Source organism: Euleptes europaea, chromosome 6, assembly GCF_029931775.1.
Source record: "Euleptes europaea isolate rEulEur1 chromosome 6, rEulEur1.hap1, whole genome shotgun sequence".
In the NCBI taxonomy this organism is placed as follows: Eukaryota; Metazoa; Chordata; class Lepidosauria; order Squamata; family Sphaerodactylidae; genus Euleptes; species Euleptes europaea.
The window spans coordinates 49,113,299-49,134,564 of NC_079317.1; the positions used below are offsets into that span (position 1 = coordinate 49,113,299).

The following is a 21,266-nucleotide window of genomic DNA, read 5'->3' on the forward strand; positions in this document are numbered from 1 at the left end:
ATACACTCATGCCTGCGTCTGTGTTTTCTATTCTCACCTTAGTGGGATATTTCAAAGCCACCTCTTCATTTTCATGCTGCTTTCACAAATGTAAGTGGGAGGCCTGCAAGACTCATGGGGAGGAATCCCATTCCCCCCCCCATCGCGGCTCCAGGCCCATCTACTCACTTTAAGCTCTGCTCCCAGCTGCTGCGGTGGAGGTTGTTAGGAACTACTCTACACTCTAGGCTCAAAGCTGCTCCCAAGCACCATTGCCAGTGGGCCCAGAGCCTCCACCAGTGTCTGCTGCCACCAGGTCTGGAGCCGATCCCAGCATCCACTGCTACTGCAGCTAGGCCCACAGTGGACACCACCATTTCAAAAGGTAAAAGTGTTGTCCGTGCATGTACAAACAACACTATTTTTTTAAATGGGGGAAATTTAAACCTCCAATGTATTTTTTTAAAGTTTTCAGATTTTTTTGCAAACTTGGGCCTTTTCTCAGGTTTGTAGGAAGATATACTTTGTCTTCCATGGCCCTAATCTCTAGATTTAAGTATCCACAGATGGGGCCATGTTGAGAATTAAATATATTAATTTCTATGTATACTGTAGAGATATACTACATTTTCAAAAATATTTTTGTTAAAATGTAAATAATATTGGCAATAGTTACTATGCTATAATGCATTTAATGATGCATAATGCAGTCGAGTTGCTTCCAACTTATGGCAACCCTATAAATTAATGACATCCAAAACATTTTATCATTCACAGCCTTGCTCAGTTTTTGCAAACTGAAGGCCATGGCTTACTTTTATTGAGTGAATCCATCTCATATTAAGTCTTCCTCTTTTTCTACTGCCTTCGACTTTTCCTACCATTACTGTCTCTTCAAACCAGTCTGGATGCAAAGGTACATTTGATTACATTTTATACTGTATCTTTGCATCCTGACTCCCTTTTTTTGCAACACCCCTCCCATCTTTGGACTGTGATTTAAGTACTCAGGGATCTCCATTCCTACTGGTATCTGATGAAGGGAGCTTTGACTCTTGAAAGCTTATATCTTGGAAGTCTTACTGATGTTTAAGGTGCTACTGTATTAGCATCTTGCTCCTTTCCTCTCTGTGTTCCCTTAAGGGGTATATATTTTTTCATTATTCCTTGTCTGTATTGAGAAAAACATTTCAGACAGCAAAATTTGCATTATAATTAATCACAACTAACTAAAATTATTTGTTTCTTCATGCACACATGAAAAATTTCAATGGCTCTGCTCCATTTCATTTATTAAAATTGATGTGAAAAACAACACACAATTTTATCACCCTACAAAACATTGCTATTTCAAAACAACATTGTAGATTATGCTATTAATGGGATAATTTAGCTCAGACTATATATCAAGTTGAAAACAATGTCAGAGTAAATTTTATTTATTTTTCTCCCTTTATTTTATTATATTACAGATGAAGAGATACCTTTCATCTAGTTTGGTTGCTAAGAAACTGAACATCATGTTGGGGAACAAATGCCAACAACAGAATCAAATCATTTCCCTTCCTGCACTTACACACCTGCCTAAAGTTTGCATTCCCACCCAATAATTTTTAAACCATAAACAAGAGAACAGAGATTGAGGCAGGAGAAATTACAGGGATCCAGTGAGGAGTCAACTGTAAATGGTGGGTTATCTACACTGCACATAAGCTGCTACATGGCAGTTATGACCCTAATCAAGAAACCCATAAATGCAACAACAAGTTATATGTGCTATGGGAAACACGCCATACCAATCAACCTGCACGTGTGCCATTTTATTACCCTTCGTGGGAGTTTTAAAAGTTTTGGATTTTGGATCATTTTGGATATCAGTTTTCCGGATAAGGGGTACTCAACCTGTACAAATTTTGTTTCAAAAACTGGCAAAAAGCAACTCCAGTAGTTGGAAGAATGGCAATTATGTTTTGAAGAATGGCAATTATATTCTCTGAGCCTTAATGCCAATTAATAAAGATTCCAGCATTATCATAGAAGTATATATGGGCAAATCTAGACATGATGGTATCCCTGGGTCCATTTTTTTGCCATTTCAAAGCCTAATGAGGTGATTTTAAAATGCTGAGAGGGCCCAATCCTGATCAGGCTCGCAGCAAAGAAGCATGAGGCTCTCTTGCTTCCCCCAGCTCCTTTTCAAGTGCCTAAACGGCTGCACCATCCCCCTCCCCACGACTGTTTAACACCTGAAAAGGCGCGGGGGGGGGGGACAACGACAAGAGTGTCACATGCTGCTGTGTTGTAGGCCCTTGTGACATTTTTAAATCAGCTCATTAGGCTTTAAAATGGCAGTGGCATCCCCTTCAGAGGTGCAAAACTGTGTGCAGAATGTAGTATCGGATGAAGAATTCAGCTTCCTGAATCCCAGGATTCTTGAGTATCTCAGCTTTCATTTTAATAAATCAAGTTTGTAATGTGGAGGTATGTGAAATGTATGCCTACCTTTTCTTAACAAATAGAACTATATAAGATGAAAATCCACAAAAATTGTGGGGGAAAGAATACCCACCCCGCATACTGCCACCTGCCCTCTTTTGAGCCCTTTCTCTCCCCCATTCCCAGTTTTTCACCATCTTTCCAGTGCTTTCCCCCACCTGGTTTTTCTGTCTCTTCATACCTTTGTTCTCTCCCTCACTCTCGCTACTACTGCTACTGCTCTCCCCAAACTGCTGGATTTGCCTAGGTTTAAGCTCTACTGCCTGGGCTGCTAGGCAGTACCAGTTGTAATCTTGTGGGACTTCATGAAATCTCACTTGGCATTCTCTATTAACACTTTTGTGTATGACATATTGTTAGGGTTGCCAACCTCCAGGTGGTGGCTACAGATCTCCTGCTATTACAACTGATTTCCAGGCGACAGAGGACAGTTCACCAGGAGAAAGTGACAGCTTTGGAACGTGGACTCTATGGCATTATATCCCATTGAAGTCCCTCGCCTCCCCAAACCCCATCCTCCTCAGGGTCAACCCCCAAAATCTCCAGGTATTTCCCAACCTGGAGCTGGCAATTATTTATTGTGCAGAGTTTTTAATCTACATTTTAGTTGCCAAGCTCAGAATTAGATATATTGATGAGAACCAACCTTCAGCTCAGCAGTTTGGCTGCTTCAGTTCACTGATTATCAACAAATTATGCCAACAACTGAGATTCTTCCAAATGATATTGGTGTTGGAACTTAAGACTGAACATAGCAAGCAGGTAGATTGCTGTAATCTAAGTGACAGCCAGATGACAGCTGGTGTCACATGACTGCTGATGACTGAGCAGTAAAGCTGGACTGAACTGGTTCTAGCAGGATGATATCTGACCACTGGGTGGCTAACTGTTGATTGGCTGCTGGACAGGGCCAGAAGTGTATATATATTGTACAGTACTTGTATAGATGTGGGTTGTGGAGAATTGGTGACCAAGCGGAGCATTTTGACACTGTGAATAAAAGAGCACTTATTTATATGTGCTGAGTCTTCTGTGCTTACTCGTCTGTTGAGCTGCAACGCTTCCTAACATACACCAACAGGGTTATGGGCCCAGAACAGCTCAACTGCGCTACGTCCTGGAGGTTCTGAGCAGAGGAACTATCTGTGGAACAAGGGCTGTGGTGAGCAGACGGCGAGTGAATGTCTGAGGTTGAGTCAGACGGAGCAGAGGAGGTGTCCAGCAGGTCTGCCAGCAGCAGTGCATCCGAGGTGGAGGACGAGAGTGACACAGAGCAGGAGCAGCAGGGAGCGGGAGAAATTATGGCTCAAGCTGCAATGTCCTTGCTTGTGGAGAAGCTCACTTCTATCAACTACAATGTGTGGGCGTTACGTATGCAACACTATCTTAAAAGAGAGGCATTGTGGATTTATGTCTCCAATCCCCCGGATCCTGAGACGCCGCAGGACGTGGTGAAAGATGAGAAAGCACTTGCTATAATAGTGCTGAGCGTGGCTGATGACCAGCTTGTCCATGTGACGGGAGCTTTGAAGGCGAAAGCGGCCTGAGACTCTTTATCTCAGGTCTACGTACAGAAAACAGCTGGCTCTTCAATAGCCATAACGAGGCGTATGTACAGAACTTTTCTCTTGCCGTCAGTTCCTGTGAGAAACCACATAAATGAACTGACTGAATGTTTCCAAATGCTGGAGCAGAGGGAAAAGTCTCTACAGGAAGATGATAAAGTTTACATAATCCTGAGCTCTCTGACTGAGCAGTATAACATGCTTATCACTGCTCTGGAATCAGTTGAAATTGATAAGCTGACTCTGCAATATGTTATTGGAAGAATTTTGGAACAGGAGAAGAGATTGCTTGCAACAGATCCTGGGAAGCCTGCCAAGCCAGAGGGAAACCTGCCAAGCCGGGAGACGCAGAGGTTTGCCGGCGGAGAAAGGAATGCGGAGCAGAGAAAGCCGGGTGATTTACAGCAACACGTGGCTCTGAAGGTCAGACGTTGCTACATCTGCAAGGCAACAAATCACTTAAAGCGCGACTGCCCAGAAGCAAGGAAGAAAAGCCGAAGGGACCAGTCATCACGTGAGTTTGTGAGCAGTCAGAAGGCATCATTGGTGCTGACTGAGCACAGTGACACAGCCGGTGTCTGGATTTTAGACTCTGGTGCGTCACAGAACATTTGACGGCATGAGAAACTTTTAAAAGACACACAGGACTCAAGTTTGCTGCATGTAAGCCTCGCTGATGGAAGGAATTCTGAGGTGACACGTGAGGGGAGTGTGTGGTTCCCAGCTTTGAACTATACATTTAAAAAGGTGCTATGTGTCCCTGAACTAGAGAACAATTTGTTAAGTGTAAGTGCCCTTGACAGGGCTGGATATACTGTAACATTTACAGACAAGGCTTGTAAGGTATCCAAAGGTGGGAAAGTGCTTCTTACAGGGAAAATGTGTAATAATGTGTATGTGGTAGAAAATAGGCATGTGGAGGCAAAAATGATAACTAATAAGAGCCCCCATGATAATTGCATACATCTGTTACATAGAAGGTTGGCTCATGCAAATTTTGAGACCATAAAGAAAACGCTAGCCTTGCTGGGGAAGGAAAAAGTTAAAGAGTGTGGGAACTACCTGGATTGTGAGGTTTGCAAAAGTTCCAAATCTAAGGCTTACCCAGTGGCTAAGCATAGTGAGAGACTCTCAGACACTGCACTAAAGGTAGTGCATGCCGATGTCGTAGGCCCCTACAGGGAGAGTCACTCAGGTAACCAATACGCGTTGATTCTGGTGGATGATTGCACCAGATTCTCATGGGTGTATCCTTTGAAAAGAAAATCACAGGTGTTTGAAACATTTAAGTATTGGGCCAAAAGAGTACAAAAACAGCTTAAATGTACTTTGGATTCTCTCCAAACAGATTTTGGGGGAGAATTCATGTCAAATGAATTTAAGAAATGGTTGTAGGTGCAAGGTGTGAGGCACAGGGTTGCCAACGTGGCGGTGCCAGCAGAAAATGGCGTTGCTGAGCGACATGGGGGAATGCTACAGACAAAAATGTATTCCATGTTGCAGGATGCAGGGTTGCCAATGACATACTGGGCAGAAGCAATCAAGGCCGCCTCTTATGTTTCTAACAGGATCTGGACCAGGTCTATAAATGACATACCTTATAGGGTTTTGTACCAGAGGGATCCTAGCTTAGGTTACCTCAGAGTGTTTGGTACAAAAGCCTGGGTTGATGTGCCAATATCCAAGAGAAGGAAAGGAGGAGCGAGAGCTACTTCCTTGGGTATCAGTCTGGCATGAAATCATACAGGTTTGCTGATGAGCATAATTCTCTCAGCTACAGCAGAGCTGCGAATTTTTGTGAGGGAAATAACTGGGCCAGAATTCATGGACAGGAAGAGCCAAAGGAAATTGGGCTACCACTGACAGATCTCTCAGATGCAGGTGGGGTGAAGCAGGAGGGATCTCCTCAGAGGGCTTCATCACCAAGGGCTGAAGAGGGGAGGCAGATTCCTAGAGTGTCAAGCAGAAGCAGTAAAGGAATCCCCCCGGTGAGGTATGGTTTTGAGACTACTGATGTCAATCATGTGCAGGTCAAAGAACCAAAGAGTTTTCAGGAGGTAATGGCTTTGGAAAGCAGGGAAAAGGAGGCCTGGCTAGAAGCCATGCAAACTGAGTTTGATTCCCTGAAAGACAATAAGGTATTCTCTGTAACAAAACTGCCAGCTCAGAGAAAAGCCATAGGGTACAGATGGCTTTACAAAGTCAAACAGTGTCCAGAAGGGAGGATACTCCGAAAGGCCAGGCTCGTGGCTAAGGGTTATTCCCAGGTTGAAGGGCAGGACTTTGATGAATTATTTGCTCCCACTGTGAAGGCTGATACTATAAGAGCTGCACTGTGTAAAGCTGTCAGAGATAACATGTTAGTGCACCATTTTGACTTCACCACTGCATATTTGAATGTGACAATAAGTGAAGAGATATATATGGAGCAGATCCCTGGGTTTGAATGCAAGGGTAAACAGGGAGTACTAAGATTGCACAAGGCACTGTATGGATTGAAGCAGAGTGCACGTGCATGGTCCCAATGCATTAGTCAAGCATTGGCAAATCTTGGGTTTAAGCAAGGTGTTGCTGATCCTTGTATGTTTACCAAATGTGTAAAGGGCTCTGACTGTGTTTTATTTTTGTATGTCGATGACTTGTGTTTGTTGTGTCATACAAAGGGACAACTAAACTGGTTTAAGGAGGCTACTGGAAAACTGTTTAAGATGAAGCATCTTGGTGACATCCAAAATTATCTGGGGGTAGAAATTACCAGGAACCCAGAAGGATATTTTTTGAGTTGTGCCAGGAGAAAAAGATTGAGCAGCTCCTAGAAAAATTTAAAATGACAGAGGCCAAAAGCACTGAGACTCCCATGTCAACAGGGTATGTGAAAGAGGTGGATGACAAGGTATTCCATGACAAAAATCAATACCAATCGTTGTTGGGTTCATTGTTATATCTGTCATGTTGGACAAGACCAGACATTTGTATGGCAGTACATTTGCTTTGCCAGAAATGTGCATGCCCATACATGAAAGACTGGAATGCAGCAAAAAGGGTGCTGCGTTACTTAAAAGGCTCAGCTTCAGCCAGGTTGTGTTTAAAGGCTGATGCAGAGGAAACAATCACGGTGTATAGTGACTCCAGTTGGGGTGAAAGGGAAGAAGGAAAGTCTACCACTGGGTATGTGCTATTTCTACATGGGGCACTGGTTATGTGGAACTCTTTGAAACAGACTCATGTAGCTACCAGCACATGTGAGGCAGAATATTCTGCATTAAGTGACAGTGAGATTCAGCTGGAATGGTTGAGTCAACTGGCTAAAGACCTAAATCTTGGTTGTGAAATGCCTGTAAGTGTTTACTGTGATAATACTGCAGCACAGCAATTGGCTGGGTATCAAGGCATAAGAACAAGAAGTAAACACATCACAATAAGATACCAGAATGTCAGGGAAGCGGTCAACAATGGTTTGATGGTTCTGAAACATTGTGCTTCAAATGTAAATATTGCTGACGTTTTTACCAAGTGTTTGCCTACAGAAAAGTTTGAACAGTTCAGAAGCAAATTGGGGCTTGCTATGGCAGTCTAGGAGGAGTGTTGGAACTTAAGACTGAACATAGCAAGCAGGTAGATTGCTGTAATCTAAGTGACAGCCAGATGACAGCTGGTGTCACATGACTGCTGATGACTGAGCAGTAAAGCTGGACTGAACTGGTTCTAGCAGGATGATATCTGACCACTGGGTGGCTAACTGTTGATTGGCTGCTGGACAGGGCCAGAAGTGTATATATATTGTACAGTACTTGTATAGATGTGGGTTGTGGAGAATTGGTGACCAAGCGGAGCATTTTGACACTGTGAATAAAAGAGCACTTATTTATATGTGCTGAGTCTTCTGTGCTTACTCGTCTGTTGAGCTGCAACGCTTCCTAACATACACCAACAATTGGTCATTATGGCAAACGATGTATATAGCAAGTTGATATAAATTCAATATTACTTTATCTGTAAACTTCAGTTGCCAAAGGGGAAAAATAAAGACATCTCACAGATTTCTTGTGAGGAGAAATGAGGAAATTAGATTTTTTTTTTTATGGGCTGATAATAAAGTTTGGTTGCTGTGTAGCTGAGAAAAATTGAATATATAAGGGAGACCATATGGGGCAGTGCTTGAGACACAGCAAGATCCATAATTCTACAATTCTAAATTATGCCCTATTTTGGGAAATCACTCCTACAATACAGCACTATCATTTAAAACTCCCCACGGACTACTAAAATACAGTGTTCGTGACTGCTGCCTGGCATCTACTTCCTCTGCAAAGAGAACCTACAGTCTCACTAAGCATAATTTCCTGCAAGCAAGAGGCAGAGAAAGAGAACAAATTGTCCAAAAGATTAAGGGAAAACAAAGTTACAAGGCCAACAACATGCCATGTCTTGTGTAGGAGCTGACTGATCATTTGCATCCTTGTGTACACCTTAACATGGTCTGAACCACCACCTGGCAAAATTGAGCAGCTGCCCAGGATTCATGGTCTAGCTGATCTGAGTCCCAGACCTGGCACGTCCCACAGTCCCCACAACTCAGTAGACTAGCAGGTGGGCAGATTAAGCATTGCTGCAGATTAAGAATGAAAATGAATAAATAGCAACTGGTTCCCATTAGAAACTGTAGTCTGTTGCCTGAATGCAATGCATCACTGTATTCAAGAAAAAGCACCTATTGACAGAAAGTGCGTTCCTTAAATCCTGTGCATTTTCTGAAAAGAGCCAGCATGGTGTGGCGGTTAAGAGCGGTGGACTCTAATCTGGAGAACTGGGTTTGATTCCTCACTCCTCCACATGAGCGGCGGACTCTAATCTGGTGAACTGGTTTCCCTACTCCTACACATGAAGCCTGCAGGGTGACCTTGGGCTAATCACAGTTCTCTCTGAACAATCGCAGCCCCACCTACCTCACAAGGTGTCTGTTGAGGGGAGAGGAAGGGAAGGCGATTGTAAGCCACTTTGATTCTCCTTAAAAGATAAAGGGCTTTTATGCAGGGATGTTTCCCTGTGGTCACCCATGCCTACTGCTTCAGGGCTTCCTTTTGATTATGCATGCCTTTTTCACCCATCAGAGCTCGCCTCGCTCTCCCTGTGCATTTTGCCCATGTTTTCCAGATGCTGTTTTAGCCAGAATCTGGAAAATGCAGGCAAAATGCATGGGGAGAGAAGGCAACCTGACAGGTGGAAAAGACATGCATAATCAAAAGGAAGCCCCAAAGCAGTCAGCAGGGTGACCGTGGGGAAACATCCCTGCATAAAAGGCCAAAGTCAGCATATAAAAACCAACTCTTCTTCTTATTCTTCTTCGAGTCCCACTCTTCATAGGAAGCTAGTTGAGAGGGTGAAGTAAGGGGGTACAAAGGTGAGTAAAGTTTCTTGTCTAAAACAAAATGCCAGGCTTGCTCCTTTATTCTGTCATCAGTTGCTTTAGCCCAATCTCTTCCATAATTTGCCAGGGAAAAATGAGCACAGAAAAAGTCAGTTTTCCCTGCTTTCTCCTTTTTCCTTTAATCATCCTTTCACAAATGAGTCAAGGTTCAAAAAAATTCTTAGAAAGCAATAGAAACCTGCTAAGTATGAGGAAATTATTATCTCAAAAAGTAGGACTTGCTCGATCATTATAGTATACAAGAGACACTTTGCTATCATGTGGCTTCTAATTAAGGCTCCAACACTCTATTTAATAATGACATGGGACAACTTATTTCCAGAGGAACTTGGCTGAAAATACAATAAAGGAGATTAACACCAAAATATAGTTTTAATGAAAATCAGCCAAATGCTCAGCTTGACTCAGCTGTACATCAAAAACACTATTAAAAATGTTAATTTTATCTTCTCCATCCTTATTTATTAATTTATTTATTCTAGCATATTTTAATCAATATCCTGTCTGTAGCTGGTAGGTGTTATGGAAAATGTAGTTGAGCACATCTAATCACTAGAGATAATCACTTGGATCTAGGGTTGCCAGGTCCCTCTTCGCAACCAGCGGGAGATTTTGGGGGCGAAGCCTGAAGTGGGCAGGGTTTGGGGAGGGGAGGAACTTCAATGCCATAGACGTCAATTGCCAAAGCGGCCATTTTTCTCCAGAAGAACTTATCTCTATCGGCTGGATATCAGTTGAATTAGCTACTACCTGGCAGTTGGCAGCCCTACTTGGATCCAAGGAACCATTTCCACAGACTGAACAGTTTCTTCCTACATACCATGACTTTCTCACCTTCCCTCACCAGCTGCAGCTCAAATGCTCCCCCGCCCTCAAAATACTGTTTCTGGGAGATAGCCCCCTCCAGAACAAACTTTTGGCTACTGTCCAAAATGCTCCCTAGTGGCAGGGGGAAGGTGAGAAAGTCACAATTGGGGTGGAAATTGTTACAAGTACAAAAGCACACAGTTGGATCGAAGCCAGCTCTCTACATCTGTCCTCAAACTGACAATGGCCTATAGGTAAATAACCACAGATGAAAATATACAGTTGATATTATCCTCAAAGCAAAGATGGCGAAATTAGAGAGTCAAGCATTTTGTGATACTGCCATTTAAAGGAAAAAAGTCAAAAACATCACTGGGCATGCCAAAGTTCTCTGGCACCTCTGAAGTAGCTCTTTGGTTCCTCTAAAAAGGATACAGATTGTCATACCAGAAGTACCACTGCACACTATATCAAATAAAGCATATATTCAACTGTGTTGGAAATCTTTAAAATTAATATATCCACCAAATTACTATGGTTAGATACCTTGCTGTAGAATCATAAAATGGTATAATAAGAGATGATGTTTAACGACCTAAAGATCGACCGGATATCTATGAATTTGGATCATGACAGCCAAAATTTCTAGACTCAGGGTTTCATTCTATGGTTTCACAAGCAAAATAACCTCATAGCAAAAGGTTCTTCCACACTTTCTCCTTCCCCCAGTAGTGCCTGTGCCCCCCCCCAATCCATCACCGCTCACACAACTATAAGATCTAATCCATTATAGATCATTGTGCTTTCGAATATGTAGTAGAATCAACATGATGAATGATACTTGATTTAACCCTAAACTATGCCCTGGATCCCTAATATGACTGAATATTTGACTACAGAAACATAATTTAATTGGCATGCCAATTTCACCTGGAGGCATGTCCCACTGGTTTCAATGGAACCGTCACAGAAGTGTTTTGGAGCATGACACAAACATTCAGCTTGAAAAGTCAGCAATTTATTTATTTATTTTTGCTCCCAAGGAATAGTCAAGCCTTGAATGAACCTACATTTCTAAATCAAGGAAGCTACTTTTTACTGAAAAATAGTCACTGAGAAGGAAGCTCGCAGGTGTTAGAGCAACTGTCACTGAAAGTGGAAAGTTAAACATGACAGCCGTGGCTTAAACAAAAGATGTCACAAGTTGTGTTTTGATTAAATTAGTGTATATATACATTGTTGTTTTTATTCTGGGTCTCTATCTCCACCCACAATTGTAATCCATTATACTAGAAACGAAGCAAGGAATAGGTTGGTGGTAATTGTATGAAACACCAGACCTTAGAAATTACACAAAATACTAGGAGCCTGCAGCCAAAGTACTGGCTTTTCTGTTTATATCAATATGAACAAACATACAGATAGCTTCTAGGCTTTTGTTGGCATCCTCGGGTTGCTCAGTTGCATACTGCAGTGATAGTATAAGCGAGAACTGGCAATATTCTTACCAGGGTCTAGAGTCCAAGCAATATCTGTCCTTTGACTCCCTCCCTACTCATCTATTTCCTTCCTGTCAAGGTCTTCCTGTCTACAGGCCCGCCCCTAACTGTAGTTTTGCCCCAAAACCATTACCCTCTACTCCCCATATTAAGTGCTGTTAAGTTTCTTCAGTGCCCTTTCTCTGATAGTGTGGCATAGTCCACAACAGTCAAGATATACTTGTTTCCTCTTCTGTTTAATCTGAATATTGGTCCAACAATGTCCACTCCAATCTTAGAAAAAGCTTCAGTCACAATTGGTATGGGTTGGCCATGCTGGCCATAATTAGACGAGGAATTGAGAATAAAACTGCTGATATCATACTGCCCTTGTACAAATCTATGGTGAGACGACAATTGGAATACTGTGTAAAGTTGTGGTCACCACACCTAAAAAAAGATATTGCAGAGTGAAGTGCCCCAAATAAAGGTATTTTACCTGTGGCACTATAAACTGCCCCTGTGTACATAAGCAGGTTCAGGAATCCTCCTTTTTGACGTGACACCCATGTAGATAAATGCGTGTCAAGAATTACACACCCCTTCCTCTCCTTTCTCCTCTATTCACCTAGTTTCCATAAGCACACTAACATTCCTCAGTTTGCAACATCCCAAAACGCTGCCAGCTTTCTCTGCGTTGCTAGCTTGTTATCTCACTACAAAGACCTTCGCGAAAGAACTGCTTTGCACTGGCTTTACAGAGACTGTTTAAGAATGACAGCATGAGGTGATTCAAGAAAGTATCCTTATTGTTAGAAGTCTATATAAGTGATCAATTCTGAACTGCAAGTGTGATTCTTTCTGCAGTCTGACTCTGTGTTTTGGCTGGAGAGATTTTGATCCCGGCTTGTATGTTTAAACTTGGTACCATTAAATAGAGCAAGCTGTAAAAGTACTTCCTGATCTCCAGTGCGTTATCCTTGATCAGATATACCTGGGGTAACTGTTTTTTAGGCACAACAAGAGCTTGAGAAGGTGCAGAAAAAGAGCAACCAAAATGATCAGGGGACTAGAGTAACTGCCCTATGAAGAGCGGTTAAAACGCTTAGGACTGTTTAGCTTGGAAGAAGGCGGCTGAGGGGAGACATGATAGAGGTCTATAAAATTATGCATGGTTTGGAGAGAGTGCACAGGGAGAAATTTTTATCCCTCTCCCATAATACTAGAACACGGGGTCATCTGCTAAAGCTGGATGGTGAGAGATTCAAAACAGATACAAGGAAGTATTTTTTCACACAACGCATAGTTAAATTGTGGAACTCCCTGCCCCAAAATGTGGTGAAGGCTTTAAGAGGGGAAGTGGACATGTGGACTTGGAAGGGAAGTGGACTTGGAAGGCTTTAAGAGGGGAGTGGATATGTTCATGGAAGAAAGGGGTATTCATGGCTACTAGTTAAAATGGATACTAGTCATGATGCATACCTATTCTCTCCAGGATCAGAGAAGCAAGCCTATTATCTCAGGTGCTGTGGAACACAGGCAAGATGGTGCTGCTGCAGTCGTCTTGTTTGGGGGCTTCCTAGAGGCAACTGGTTGGCCACTGTGTGAACAGACTGCTGGACTTGATGGGCCTTGGTCTGATCCAGCAAGGCTTTTCTTATGTTCTTAGATGGATCAGACTTTTCTGAGGGGCCCCATACTTTACTTTTCTTGCTGGGTATTGGGAATACAAAACCTCCCATGTCCCCTTCTATTTCATCAAGTAAAGTAGTGGCTTGCTCCACCCTTGAGGAGGTGGCGCGGCTGCACTGCTCCTGGCTGCTGCATTTCTCCCCTCCCCCTTTAGGAATGGGCTGCCTATACTTTGATCTTGGCTGAAATCTTGAACAAAATGAATTGCAAAATGAAGTCTGTGTAGAGTTCAATCAAAAATTTTGCTGAGACAGCAGTGATAAAGCATCCAGGACATTGTTCCCCAAAGAATGCAAAACATTTAACTGCACATAATTGTAAACATTTGAAAAAGCACCTCTTAATATTGAGAAAAGATTCTTGTTCGGAGAAGAGTCTTGTCCAAATGGATTAATGAACAATGCCCGGCCCATCTTGTTTCCCTTCTTCTTTCCAATGCTTGCATTTTTAATCATGTATTTCTCCCTGCTCTATTAACCTACTTTCAGCAAAGTACATATTGCAGAGGAAGAGTAAGCCCTTGCTATTTTCTTTCCTTTCCTTTTCCACCACCCATAGTGAAGAGAACTAAGCTCTCCCCTCCTCAGTAAAATCTCATGAGAAATAAACAACCTGACCACCCGAATAATCTAGTTAGAAAGAAGGGTATATAAAACAGCAGATATCCTACTACTGAGTGTCTTCATATCCCATGACTGCCCTATAGTGGCATTAATTATTATAGAACATAATCCAGAAACACATAACTAGAACATTAGACACTGATACATCATCCTTATAATCACATCATTGCATTTTGCACATTTTCAATTGTTAAGAGAAGGTTCTCTTCTTGACTATCAATTTTTTAATGTGCAAATGCAATCCAAAAAGTACCTTTCAATGAAATGCTGGATACGGCATTACTTGTGAAGCACATGAAGAAGTGTTTCTATGGCAACTGAAACCCCCAGAAAGCTCAAGGAATTCCTTCTGCTCCCTCCCCACCCCTCCAAACTTCAGATAGTCTCTCACAGTGGATGTTTCTAACCTAGAGAATAATTTTTTTAAAGTTTGCTATTATATAAGTTTTTTTCCACAAGGATGCTAATCACTGCTGGAAACAGACCACTGGTCTAGTTAGCCAGCAAAATAATTCTTAATAACGGAATAAATTTGTAATTAAATTCAACAAATATTGTTGCATTTAAATTAATGATATGGGTTTGGCTGCAGCACTCAGACTTGGATCCAGATTAATATTTCCACAGGCAGACATCCTTGCACCTGTGGAGCAGTATTTTCCTACCTTCTTCCTCCTGCTGCAGCACTAAATTCTGTGTATTGGAGGGATGGAATCATATTCTGCCAGCGAAAGTCCATGCACCCACATAAACATTTCCCTGGATCCAACATTCACCGTATTTATTTATTGGCTGTCTTTATACCCCATCTTTCTCCCCAGTGAGCTTATATCATTTTTCTCATCTCCATTTTATCTGCACAACAACCCTGTGAGGTAGGTTAAGTTGACATTGTATGACTGACTCACAGTCACCAAGCAAGCTTCCACGGCAATGTGGGGATTCAGTGTGTTTCCCGCATTCTAGTCCAAGACTCTAACCACTACACCACAGTGGTTCTCGCCCTCCTCATCGTGCTGTCACAGGTTTGGGTGACGTCACTGGAGAACTGGCCCTCCTCCTTTCTCCAATACAGCCAATTATGCTTCAATCCATAGGCAAAATTAGACCAATGAACTCCACTACACTATTCAACCCTAAAGACAGGATTAAACATTAAAGTAAATGGTTGATTTAAATGTTAACTCCTGTTCCAGATATAGGAACTATAGATCTAATTCCTTTTCCATCTTTTGGATCACTCCCTGTGTCCATTAGTACAGAGGTTCCCACACTGTGCTCGAAGGAGCACTTGGTGCTCAGCGAAGCATCTCCTAGTGCTCCGTGAAGAGATTGGAAAGAAAAATACTACCATCATTCAGTTTAGTATGTAGGTGCTGGGTAAAAATTAGTGTTCCGTGATGAATTTCTCTCCTGAAAAGTGCTCCACAACTCAAAAAGATTTGGGAACCACTGAATTAGTAAAAAGCTGAAACACGTCCCGATTCATTAGTTAATTGTTAGAATAAAATAACTGTTAGCAAAAAAAAGATATACAATAGCATATACAATATACTACACTGAGATATACAATAGAGTAAAGAGGATAACTAAACAAATAGGATAGTCTAGAAGGGTGACCACATTAGCCTCTAGCAGCATAAAAACACAGGATCTTAGCGCTAAACTAGATGAGATGGGCATCCAGGAGTTCATCCCAGGTATGCTCTGCAGTTTTAGAGAGTTCCTATCTTTAAACTGCATAATGGGGGCCTGATTTTAGTTAGAAAGAAGAGGGAAGTCCCCCTCATGGGCATTTTTTCCAACCTGCAAGGGGAGGCAATATTTGCCATATGCCCCCCAGCCCCATTTCGGGGTAGAAAAATGGATTGAGGAGAAGGCAGGATCCCCTTCTCCACACCATGGTGGTCCCAACCAAAATCAGGCCCCCGCAACACAATATAAAGGATGTCCCAGGGTAAGAACTCGCTCTCTAAAATTGTGAGGTGTCCCCAGGGCAAACTCAGGGTACCCATTTTGTCTGGTTTTGCCCTTAAGGACAAGAAGAATGAGCTTTCATAAGCTAAAACCATTCTTTAAAAGTTCATGCAACCACAAATTTGCTAGACGTTAATCTGTCACAAGACTATCAGCTATGAAAGTGTGGTGGTAATCACAAAAGCCAATGCGACCCTAACTTTGCAACTATCTTAAAACATCCTCACCTGAAAACATTCACAACTGCAGGTCTCTGGAGGTATGCTCAGGGCGCAAATGCGCACAAGAAAGCCTACCAAATACTGCTAACTACCATTCATCCAAACAGCAGCAAGTTAGCACTGGAAAATTAATTCGCTTGAGAATCAAGGCACAGAGATGGGTGTTCTTTAAGAGTCATTGGTAGTTAGTTACTAGAGAAAGTTCAGATTCTTCCCTCTGTTTCCCAGGACTTTTTGTTTTCCCAATCTGATACCTCCCACACTGTCACTGGCCAGGTCCAAGCCGAGGTCCTGTGGTGCTGCCACAGGAGGTTGCCTTAGACCGAGCTGGAGGCTGCAGGCTTCCAGGAGGTGATGCCTATTGTCCGCTATGCCACAGATGGCTGGGAATAAGACAAATGCCTGTGGTGCATCATTGCCCTCCTCACTATTATTTTCCAATGCTTGAGTGACTTGGTGTAGTGGTTAAAGAGCGGTGGACTCTGATCTGTAGAACCGGGTTTGATTCCCCACTCCTACACATAAGGCCAGCTGGGTGACCTTGTGCTAGTCACACTCTCTTAGCCCCACCTACCTCACAGGGTGTCTATTGTGGGGAGAGGAAGGGAAGGTGATTGTAAGGTGGTTTGATTCTTCCTTAAGTGGTAGAGAAAGTCAGCATATAAAAACCAACTCTTCTTCTTCTTGGTCAGAGAACTGTTCTTTCCCCCATTCTGTATTTTTACTATACAGGCCAGTAGCAGATCTACCATGGTCTGCTTTCCATCTGTATGAGTTATCTACTTCTTCAGCTCCTTCAAGTTCCTGAGAGATCTAGTAGCCATTTCTCTGCTTTTATAACAGAAGCTTTGGAGGTGTTGGTCCAACTTTCTGCTTTTGTACAGGGTTTAGCCAAAGTTTCATGGCTACTGTTGTCCTGCTTACATTGAGGGACCAGGGGCAGGCAGAAATCCTCAGTCAGAGGGAATCAAGACAGGATGAAATAGCAAGCACTATATCAAAGCTGTTGATCCCAGAATAGCCAGAGCTAACCTGGGGTTATTTATATATACTAGCTAGCACCTTCAGATGTATCAGGGGCCTGAAGTCCACAGGCACTTACAGAGGACCCTGTCCAGCATCCTGCAAAGCCTCACGGTGGATCGGGGTCTTCTAATGCCTCAAGGGGCAGAGAGGCCCTGTGTGGCCAGCCACACATCAATGTGAGCTGAACTTCTGACTGGGCTTTCCCCTTCTCCACATCTGTGGTTCCAGGTGTGACTGTGGAGTTCCTGGTGATCACTAGATCTCTTTAGTGGGTACCTTGTGTGTGTCTAAAGTGCTGTCAAGTCGCAACAAACTTATAGTGACCCCATAGGATTTTAAAGGCAAGGGGCACACAGAGGTGGTATGCCACTGCCTGCCTCTGCATAGCAACTCTGGACTTATTTGGTGGTCTCCCATCCAAGTACCAACCAGGGCTGCTTAGCTTCCAAGATCTGACAAGATGGAACTAGGCTAGGCTACCCAGGCCAGTGGGTTCCTTAGGAGCCCGATTCTCTGACCCCTGCTTCTGTTCATGGAACATCTGGGCAAGCCATAGCTGGCTGCATTTCTCCTGAAAGTCCCTAGAGTTAAGAGGACCTAGGAACCACGAGGTCTGAAGGGTTTCAGCCTCCATGGGGTCAGGAGCCACTGTGTCCTCATTCTCTGATGCACTCTGATCAGGCCCAACTAGGGTTGCCAACCTTCTCTTGGAATTACAACTGATCTCCAGGCGATAGAGATCAGATCACCTGGAGAAAATGGCTGTTTTGGAAGATGGACTCTAAGCATTATACCCCATTGAAGTCCGTCTGCACAATAAACCCAGCCCTCCTCATGGCTCCACCCCCCAAATCTCCAGGTATTTCCCAACCCTCAGCAGGCAACCCTAAGCCCAACCCTAAAAGTTGTGCTATGGTTTTCAGCTTACTAGTATTTTAAAACTGTTGCAACTGCTTTCTCATTTTTTAGTGTTGGTTTCCCCCCACCCCCCCCCGCCACCCTTGATTGTATTTTTTAACTGATTTTTGTTGCAAGCCACCTTGAATATGTGTCCATAGAAGGCAGGATACAAATAATTTCAATAAATACAATTCTCTCTCAGGGACTATTCAGATACTGACAAGAAGCAAGAAATGCTTTTTAAAACCCTTGACTTTTTAGGGCCAAACAAAATAGATTAGCAGAAGGCCTGTGGGTCTGAACTAGGACGTCGCAGAATCCCTGTAAAGCTGGGAGGGGGAAGGCAGCAGTGTCTACACTAGCATTAGAAGCATTTTCACATCTGAACTGGCCATGAGAGGGAACGCCAAAGCTTTGTCAGAAACTGGAGCTGGAGAATCCAAAATTGTACAGCGAGTATAGTGTCATAATTAGGACTGGAGAGATACAGTTTCAAATTCTTGCTCTACTCACTGGGTGACTTGGGCTCAAGATCCCTCCAAAGCATGAGGCTTACTGCATCTCAGCTTCACTTACCTCATATGGGGGGTTTTAAGATAAAATCGTATATTATACACATATTATCTGGACTCATTGGTGGACACGTGGGAAACTAATGCGGTAAATAAATGAGTAAAGAAAGAATAACTGTAAATCTGTACCCACATGACTACTCTTGCCAACATGTTTAAGCAGAAGAGAAATAACAATAATTCTATTTGAAGATGGGCTGTATCAGCTTTGAAAACATCTTTTTCACAATGAACTTTGGACACTGTCATATTCATTGATTATTAAGACAAAGTGCTGAATGATGCTATCAAGCCAGTAAAGAGTTGAAGTCTATTAAACCCCTGGTTTTAAACCAACTAATTAACTAATCAAACATAAGCATATATTATCACAAAACATATTTAAACTGCTATTGAAGGTGAAAAGTTCCATTTATTTGTAAGAAAATTTACAATTTAATAAAACTAAGTTACTTTTTTCTAGCAATTAATAGGTAATATTTGATTATTTCTTTTAGCAAATTTGGAAATATTTCACATTATTCATAAAAATACTTCAAAAACAACCAAGGTCAAAGTATCTCAGTATCATGGAAGGTCCCGGTTTAAAAGATGCCCTTCTTTCTGCTTAGTACAGTTTGATTGTTTCTTGTGGTTTTTAGATGTTTTCAATTAGAGTGGTTTGAGCATCCACCATGCTTAATCCACTCACCTAACACACATGGTAATTACGCCAATCCCGGTGCTAATACCTGCTGGTCCAAACCAAGTAGCAGGATTAACATGAGGGCACAGCAAGGGTTGTGTAAAGTCTTTTTCAGGCCACAGAATACCTCAGGCACAGCAAAGAATAGAATGAATTGTAATATCAACAGTGCCGGTTGAAGGGGGGAGGGGAGATTGGGAGCTCACAGGACACACCTGATTGTGTAACCATATTTAGGTGGTGGATGCTCTTGAGCCACACAAAAGACAAGTCCCTGGTCTGAGGAGATCATATCTGTCTGTCTACAGAGAAAAAAATATATTAAACATATTTCAAATTGGTTAAGGAGAACTTAAGCAGGTAAGTAGAAATCAATTTTAAATGTTAATATGAATACTAATTCAAGGGACCACAGACTAAATCACCAGGTCACCAGTTGTGATCGTACCTTTTCATCTAACAAGTGCAACATGAGAGAAGGGTAGAGGGCTTGTACCTACCATTGTGTTGGATTTCTCAGGCATCCAGAAGCAGTGAGACCACACTGCTTCCAACTGCCTCCCAAGCTCAATGCAACATCAGAGGAAAGAACCCAATACTTCCTCAGCTTGAGGGACAGCTGGAGTCTTGCCTTTGATGTTATGCTCTGACAGCACAATTTTTTGATAGTTACCAAAGCAAAAACAGACCTGGCCTGCATCGCCCAGGCTAGCCAGGTCTTGGAAGTTAAACAGGGTCGGCCCTGGTTAGTATTTGGATGGGAGGCCACCAAGAAAACCCACGTCATTACACAGAGGCAGGTAATGGCAAACCACTGAACATGTCTTGCCTTGAAAATCCTATGGGGTTGTCATAGGTTGACTGGAGTAGCTGAAACCATGCTAATACAGTTTTTGCTTGAGAAGACTAAGTCAAAATTAACTCCCTGTAATCAACAGTCTCAGACTATATGGCCAAGCCGTGCATTCCCTGCTTATAAAGAAATCTGCACTCATTTTCAGAAAACCATCTATGAAAATCACCAGCTAAACTCAATGCATCTCCATCCTCTATTCAAATAATCCTCTTTAGAAAATTTGATTAGGAATCCAACTTGTCCTATAGCAATATGTACAATTTCAAAACATGACTATTATCCAAAATAATCAGTGTGTATATCCTTTGATTTCAGAAAACTTCATATAACTGTATTCTAATTGATCTTCAATCCACAAACAATAAAAACAGTTTGGGATGTTTGCATCAACTTTCCCCTTGAGAATAAGTATATATGATTAAATCAGTACTAAAACTGTAAGCATCAGACCATATTTAAAAGTGAAATTGCTACAGATTTGTCCAGCTATTAAGTTCCAGGTATCTAAAGACCCACAAGACTGTAAAAGATTACAATTCCATACATGGAGGAATTGTAGTCGCGACTTTAAAAGACTGTGCAAAGGATTCCAGCCTTTGGCCATAACACACTTGTCTTATTTTAGGGGGACACACTAATGTAAACATTCATTGTACTGTATCACAGGGGGTTCTGAAGATAAAGTAGGAACTCTTGGAAAAGTGCAGTATTACATAACAGAAGTGTATTATTACTTAAAATATTTGTATGGTTGAAATATCAAAGCATAAATGTGTTTCTTCCCTTGTTCCTAAAGATTGGGTAAACAATACGGCACCTAATGTTAACAGTCAAAATAGCCGATATAATTATGTTTGTATTACACCCCCCCAAAAAAAAAAAACCTCCCCAAAGCCTAAAAAGCCAGAAGAATTCGCCTTGAAGAAATATCATAAAGCTGACTTGTGGTGTCTGTAGGTTG

General features: G+C 42.3%; 1 protein-coding gene across 1 annotated transcript in view; it reads right to left on the minus strand.

Annotated features, from left to right (window-relative positions):
• Positions 1 to 21,266, minus strand: part of GPR176 (G protein-coupled receptor 176) — a 34,966-nt gene that overhangs the window by 13,380 nt on the left and 320 nt on the right. The window lies entirely within an intron of this gene.